The 6,454-nt window shown below is 38.2% G+C and overlaps 1 pseudogene; it reads left to right on the forward strand.

Moving 5' to 3' along the window:
• Nucleotides 1-406: 406 nt before the first annotated feature.
• Nucleotides 407-886, forward strand: LOC100965886 (annotated as a pseudogene).
• Nucleotides 887-6,454: the final 5,568 nt, after the last annotated feature.

The raw sequence follows: 6,454 nt of genomic DNA on the forward strand, positions 1-6,454 counted from the left end.
CATAATCTTCAATGGGTAAAAGAAAGACCCTTAGCTGGGCTGCTGCACTAGCATCAGGAGTCCCTATTGATGGTATTTTTCAAGACTGACAATAGGAACTGATGCCTGAGGCTGTCACCCCAGCTTGCATGGCCTGGGTTTATGGCTGCTTCACTGCATCCATGCTCACCTTCATGGCAGCCCTGCTGGCTCATGCCTATATTTCTAATGACATTATTTTATCGCCTGTCAATCTCATTCTAATTTTCAGCATTTCCACTCTATTATTTTTGTGCATGTTTAATGTCTAAGGCATTAGCCTCTAGCCATGTTGGCTGCCTACTGGTTATCATTGCTTTTGTTGATGCTTTGGTACAAAACTTTTCTGGTCATAAGCGCTTCCGCAGTTGCAGGTTGCAGTGCAGACATGGCCAAGTCCAAGAACCACACCACACACAACCAGTCCCAAAAGTGGCACAGAAATGGCATCAAGAAACCCTGATCACCAAGATATGAATCTCTTAAGGGGGTAGATCCCAAGTTCCTGAGGAACATGCGCTTTGCCAAGAAGCACAATAAGAAGGGCCTGAAGAAGATGCAGGCCAACAATGCCAAGGCCGTGAGTGCACGTGCTGAAGCTATCAAGGCCCTTGTGAAGCCCAAGGAGGTTAAGACCAAGATTTCAAAGGGCACTAACTGTAAACTCAGGTGACTTGCCTACATCGCCCACCCCAAGTTTGGGAAGCGTGCTTGTGCACACATTGCCAAGGGTCTCAGGCTCTGCCAGCCAAAGGCCAAGGCCAAGGATGAAACAAAGGCCCAATCTGCTGCTTCATCTGCAGCTCCAGCTTCAGTTCCATCTCAGGCTCCCAAAGGTGCCCAGGCCCCCATGAAGGCTCCAGAGTAGAGGCATTTGTCTACCTTGAGGACAAAAGGACTGGTGTGGCCTCTAGGCTGCTGTCTATATTGAGCTGGATTCCTCCTGTGCTATTTGTACAAATAAACCTGAAGCCGGAATAAAAAAAGAAAACTGCCTAAGCTTTGAATGGTCTGCCTCAAATTTATGTTTCTTATTAGCCCTGTTACTTCATCTCTCAGGTTTCGATAAAAAATATGTATTTGTTACTAAATCCTTAACATATGTTTGTAACATGGATTCACCATAAGAACAGGTAATATGTGTACAAAGGGAATTCTATTATTATTTCTATTTTAAGAAGAAAAAATTAGGACTCTAGAGGTTAAGTAACATTCCCAAGTGGTAGAACTGGAGAGAAAAAGCGAGGTCTGCCTGCCTTTAGACACATGTGCCAGTAGTGGCTACCATACTGGACAACACAACTATAGGCCACAAGCTCTGCTTTCCCGTGTCAGTTTTCTGAGTTTACTGGCATTGTGGGTTTGCCAGGAGAAATTTCTAATATTGAAGAATGATCTGCCTTTTAGAAATGGATAATTGAAGCTTAGAGTTATGGTTGTTCTATAAGAGACTTCTTGTTTTGTATTTGTATTGTTATGAAGTTAAGATTTAAAATTTGCTGTCTCTCGATTCACAATTGCCAATAAATAGAATCAACCCAAGAGCCCACCAACTCATGAATGGATTGATAAACTGTGGTGTATGTATACCACTGAATATTATTCAGCCATAAATAATGGAGTCTTTATACCTTTTGTATTAACAAAGGAGGAGTGGATGGAGCTGAAGAACATTCTCCTTACTAAAGTATCACAAGAATGGAAAACCTAATACCCAATGTACTCATCACCCCAGGAGATGAACAACTATAAGCTCACACAAGAGAAACAAATAATTAAATTCAAGTAGGGGGAGGTTGGATGAGGGAGGAAAAAAGGGAAAGGAGGAGGGGTTGGTGTGCTCTCTCCTAATGGGAACAATTAAAGGGCATATGACATACCTCCTGGGTGAAGGGCTCAGCTGCAACTTGAACTTTATCTAAAAAACTCAAACAATGTAACCTTAATCATTTGTACCCTCATATTAACCTACAATTTTTAAAAAGTTTTAAAATTTAAAGGAATATTTGAGTTAGGATTTAAAAGGATATTAGACTTCCTTTTATTCTCCCCCCCGAAAAAAAAAACATATAGATATGGTTAGCCTGAAAAATAGAAAACTAGGAGATATCACAATAGCCAAGTTCAAGTTTTTGAAAGGCAATTTTAGAGAAAGGATTAGATTTTTATACGACCAAAGATTGCCACAAAGACAACAAAGGTTAAAGAACAATGGATAAAGAATAGCTTTAGGAAGAGAGAAAAGGCTGGCTCCAAAGACAGTGGGTGCTTATATTTGAAAAGAATAAATATATAAAATTAGTGAATAGTGTGGTGCCTGTGGCTCATTGGGTAGGGCACCAGCCCCATATACCAAGGGTGGTAGGTTCGAACCTGGCCCCGGACAGCTAAAACAGCAATGACACTGCAACAAAAAAAAATAGCCGGGCATTGTGGCAGGCATCTGTAGTCCCAGCTACTCAGGGGGCTGAGGCAAGAGAATCACTTAAGCCCAAGAGCTGGAGATTGCTGTGATCTGTGATGCTATAGCACTCTACTGAGGGTGACATAATGAAACTGTGTCTGTAAAAAATAAAAAATAAAAAATAAAGTAAATTAGTGACATGTTCAAATTTAATTAGAAAATAAACAGCAAATTAAACCCAAAGTTAATTTAAAAAAACAAATTCTAAAGTCAGGAGGTAAAATAAATGAAAAAAAGAGAGAAAAGGAATTATTGATTTCAGGAATGAAAGATGGGTCATCATGACAGAACCTGAATATATTAAAACAATTAGGAGATAAGCAGTTTTATGTCAGTTAATTTGACTTATGAAATGGATAGAATTTTAGAACACTGTTTAGACTAGAGTAAGAAATAGAGACTTTAAATAGCTTATTGCTGCTAAAAACATTGAATTCATAATTTAAAACTTTTCCAGAAAGAAAACTCCAAACTAAGATGGCTTCACTGGTAAATTTGTCAAACACATAAAGAGAAAATAGTAATATTCCAACACAACCTATGTCAGAAAATAGAGAGGGGAGAATACTTCCTACGTTATTTAATTAGGCCAGGCTTACAATGATATAAAAAACAAATAAGACTAACTCAAGAAAAGAAAATTGCGAATATGGACAGAGAAATCCTTAACAAAATATTAGTAAATCAAATCCAGCAATTGTATAAGGAGAATAACAAATACTTTACCAAGTGGAGTTTAGCACAAGGAGTCAAGATTAATTTAACATCTCAAAATTCATTAGTAAACCACAACATTAAAAGATTAAAAGAGAAGAATTCTATGATTATCTCAATAGAACAAGAATTTAACAAGATGCAACATACAATTGTTATTTTTTAAAAACTCTAAGCAAAACAGGAATAGAAGGGAATCTAGGTCACTATAGACCTATAACTAACAGCATACTTATTGATGAAATATTAAAGGTTTTCCACCTAAGATTAAGAATAAAACAAGACAGAGGCATCACTCTACCAGACTTTAGGTTATATTACAAGTTCACAGTGATCAAAACAGCATGGTATTGGCACAAAAAAATAGAGACATAGACATATGGAACTGAATAGAAAACCAAGAGATGAAACTAAACAAAAGCTGTTTGATCTTTGATAAACCAAACAAAAGCATACACTGGGGAAAAGAATTCCCATTCAATAAATGGTTCTGGGAGAACTGCATGATCACATGTAAAAGACTAAAACTAGACTTATACCTTTCACCACTTACAAAAATTGTCTCAAGATGGATAAAGGATTTAAATCTAAGACACAAAATGATTAAAATCCTAGAAGAAAGTATGGGAAAAATTCTGGAGGATGTCAGTCTGGGGAAAGATTTTATGAAGAAGACTTCAGTGGCAATTGCAACAATAATGAAAATAAACACATTGGACTTAATTAAACTAAAAAGCTCTGAACAACAAAGAACACAACAATTAAAGCACATAGACAACCTCAAGAATGGGAAAAGATATTTGCAAGTTAAGAATATGAACAAGGCTTGATAACTTTGGATCTATAAGGAATTCAAATTAATCAGCAAAAGAAGAGCAAATAATTCCACATATTACTGGGCAAGGGACATGAACAGAACCTTCTCTGAGGAAGACAGATGAATGGCTAACAAACATTTGAAAAAAAAGCTCATCATCCCTAATCACCAGAAAAATGCAATCAAAACCACCCTGAGATATCACCTGACCCCAGTGAGATTAACTCACATCACAAAGTCCCAAAGTTGCAAATGGATGTGGAGAGAGGGAAACACTTTTACACTGTTGGTGGAACTACAAACTAATATGGCCTCTTTGGACAGAAGCATGGAGAAGCCTCAAAGAACTCAAATTAGACCTCCCATTTGATCCTGCAATCCCATTACTAGGCATCTACCTAGAAGAAAAAATAATCATTGTATCATAAAGTGCAATCATGACGTTGCACTAGATTATCACAGCTCGATTTACAGCCAGGACATGGAAACCACCTAAATGCCTATCAACTGAGGGATGGGTTAACAAATTGTGGCATATGTGTACCATGGAATACTATTCAGCCATAAAAAGATGGAGACTTAACATCTTTTGTATTAACCTGGATGGAGCTGAAACACATTCTTCTTAATAAAGTATTGTAAGAATGGAAAACCAAATATCAGATGTACTCATTACCAATATGAAGCTAGTAGATGATCTAATTAGTAGGGGTCCTCAATCTTCTTAAACAGGGGGCCTGTTCACTGTCCCTCAGACCGTTGGAGGGCCAGACTGCATGCCCTGGGATGAGTCAGCTGTTAAGCAGGACGGGCAGTGGGGGGCAAAAACACCCAGCGGGCCGGATAAATGTCCTAGGCATGCCGCATGTGGCCCATGAGCCGTAGTTTGAGGACACCTGATCTAATACATGCCCACATAAGAGAAAAATTCAATTCAATTCAAGGTGGGGGAAGGGGGAATGGGGGGGGAGGAGGAGGAGAGGGGATTGGTGTGCTCCTGCTTAATACGTGCAGTGTGAGGGTATGAGGCATGCATTTGGGTGAGGGACACAATTACAAGAGAGGCTCTCCCTAACAAATTCAAATGTAACCTAGTTGTTTGTACCCTCAAATTAACCCAAAATTAAAAAAAAAAACAAGAAGAGAACAAAACATGAATGTATTTTATCACCAATAGCAACATTGGTTAAATGCTATTGGCGATAAAGTTTAACCAAAACTTTCCTAAGTTCCTTATAGATACATATGATGAACAACCATTCTGGAAAAGTGTAAGATAGTTTGTTTTAAGTTAATTAAACATCTGTTTTCTGACCAAGCAATTCCATTTCTAGGAATTACCCAAAAGAAGTAAAATGAGTCCCCGAGAAAGATTTGTCTACAAATGTTTATGGCTTTTCTCATACTAGCCCAAATCTGTAAGCAACCCAATGTCCATCAACAGGGGTATGGATAAATAAATGGTCATCTAGTCTTAAAATAGAATATGACTTAGCAATAACAAGTTACCAAACTGCTTATATATAATAACATGCTAAATCTCATTAACATGCTAAAAACATTCTATTGAGTGAGGAAGCCAGACACAAATGAACAGGTAGTGTATGATTCCATTGACATAAATTTCCGGAAAAGGCATCTTGTATAGGGAAAGAAATCAGATGGCCTGGGAGGCAAAGGATATTCTTGGAACGAGAAACAGGAAGCTTTTCAGGGCATTGATGGTGTTCTATATCTTAATAGGGGTGTGGATCATGCAGGTGGATACATTTATAAAAATTTATCACTTAAGATTTGTACAGGACATTGTATATAAATTATACCTCAATAAAACCTTATTGAGATAATAAAATGGCATCGGGGTCCTCCATTGTGCATTTCGAAAGCAGCTTTGGAGGACCATAACAGAAACTACCAGAGCCAGTCTTCATTTTCTTGAGTCAGAGCTGTTCATAGATCATGGTCAATTGGGGATGCTTCCATCCCACCCTCTTCCAGTCCCAGAGGTGATCACCTTATTGCTGATTTGAAGGAAGACCAGAAGCTGAGACGTAATACCAGCTTCTGAGATAAAAAGCACTATGACTGATAGGAACAACGATTGGTTTTAGAGTATGACGGACCTGGTTTTGATTCCAAGGCCCATCATTCCTTCTAGGACAATTTGTTTAATTTGTACTGAGCCTTGAGTTCCAATTTAGTAAAATGAAGATAACCATTGTGGAGTTATTGTGAGAAACAGTGTTAACTTTTCTCCTTCAGTCCTTTTCTGTGAAGCCTTCCTTGATTTCCCTCACAAACCAAACTGCTTTCCCAGTCACACATTTTCATAGCACTTTGCCTTCAAGCACCCATCACAGATGTGATTTTGTATGTACTTGTGTGAACATATGATTGATGTCATTACTCACCCCTCTAGCCACCACTAGACTGTAAGTCCC

Source organism: Otolemur garnettii, unplaced genomic scaffold, assembly GCF_000181295.1.
Source record: "Otolemur garnettii isolate 467f Iridium unplaced genomic scaffold, OtoGar3 scaffold00006, whole genome shotgun sequence".
Classification (NCBI taxonomy): Eukaryota; Metazoa; Chordata; class Mammalia; order Primates; family Galagidae; genus Otolemur; species Otolemur garnettii.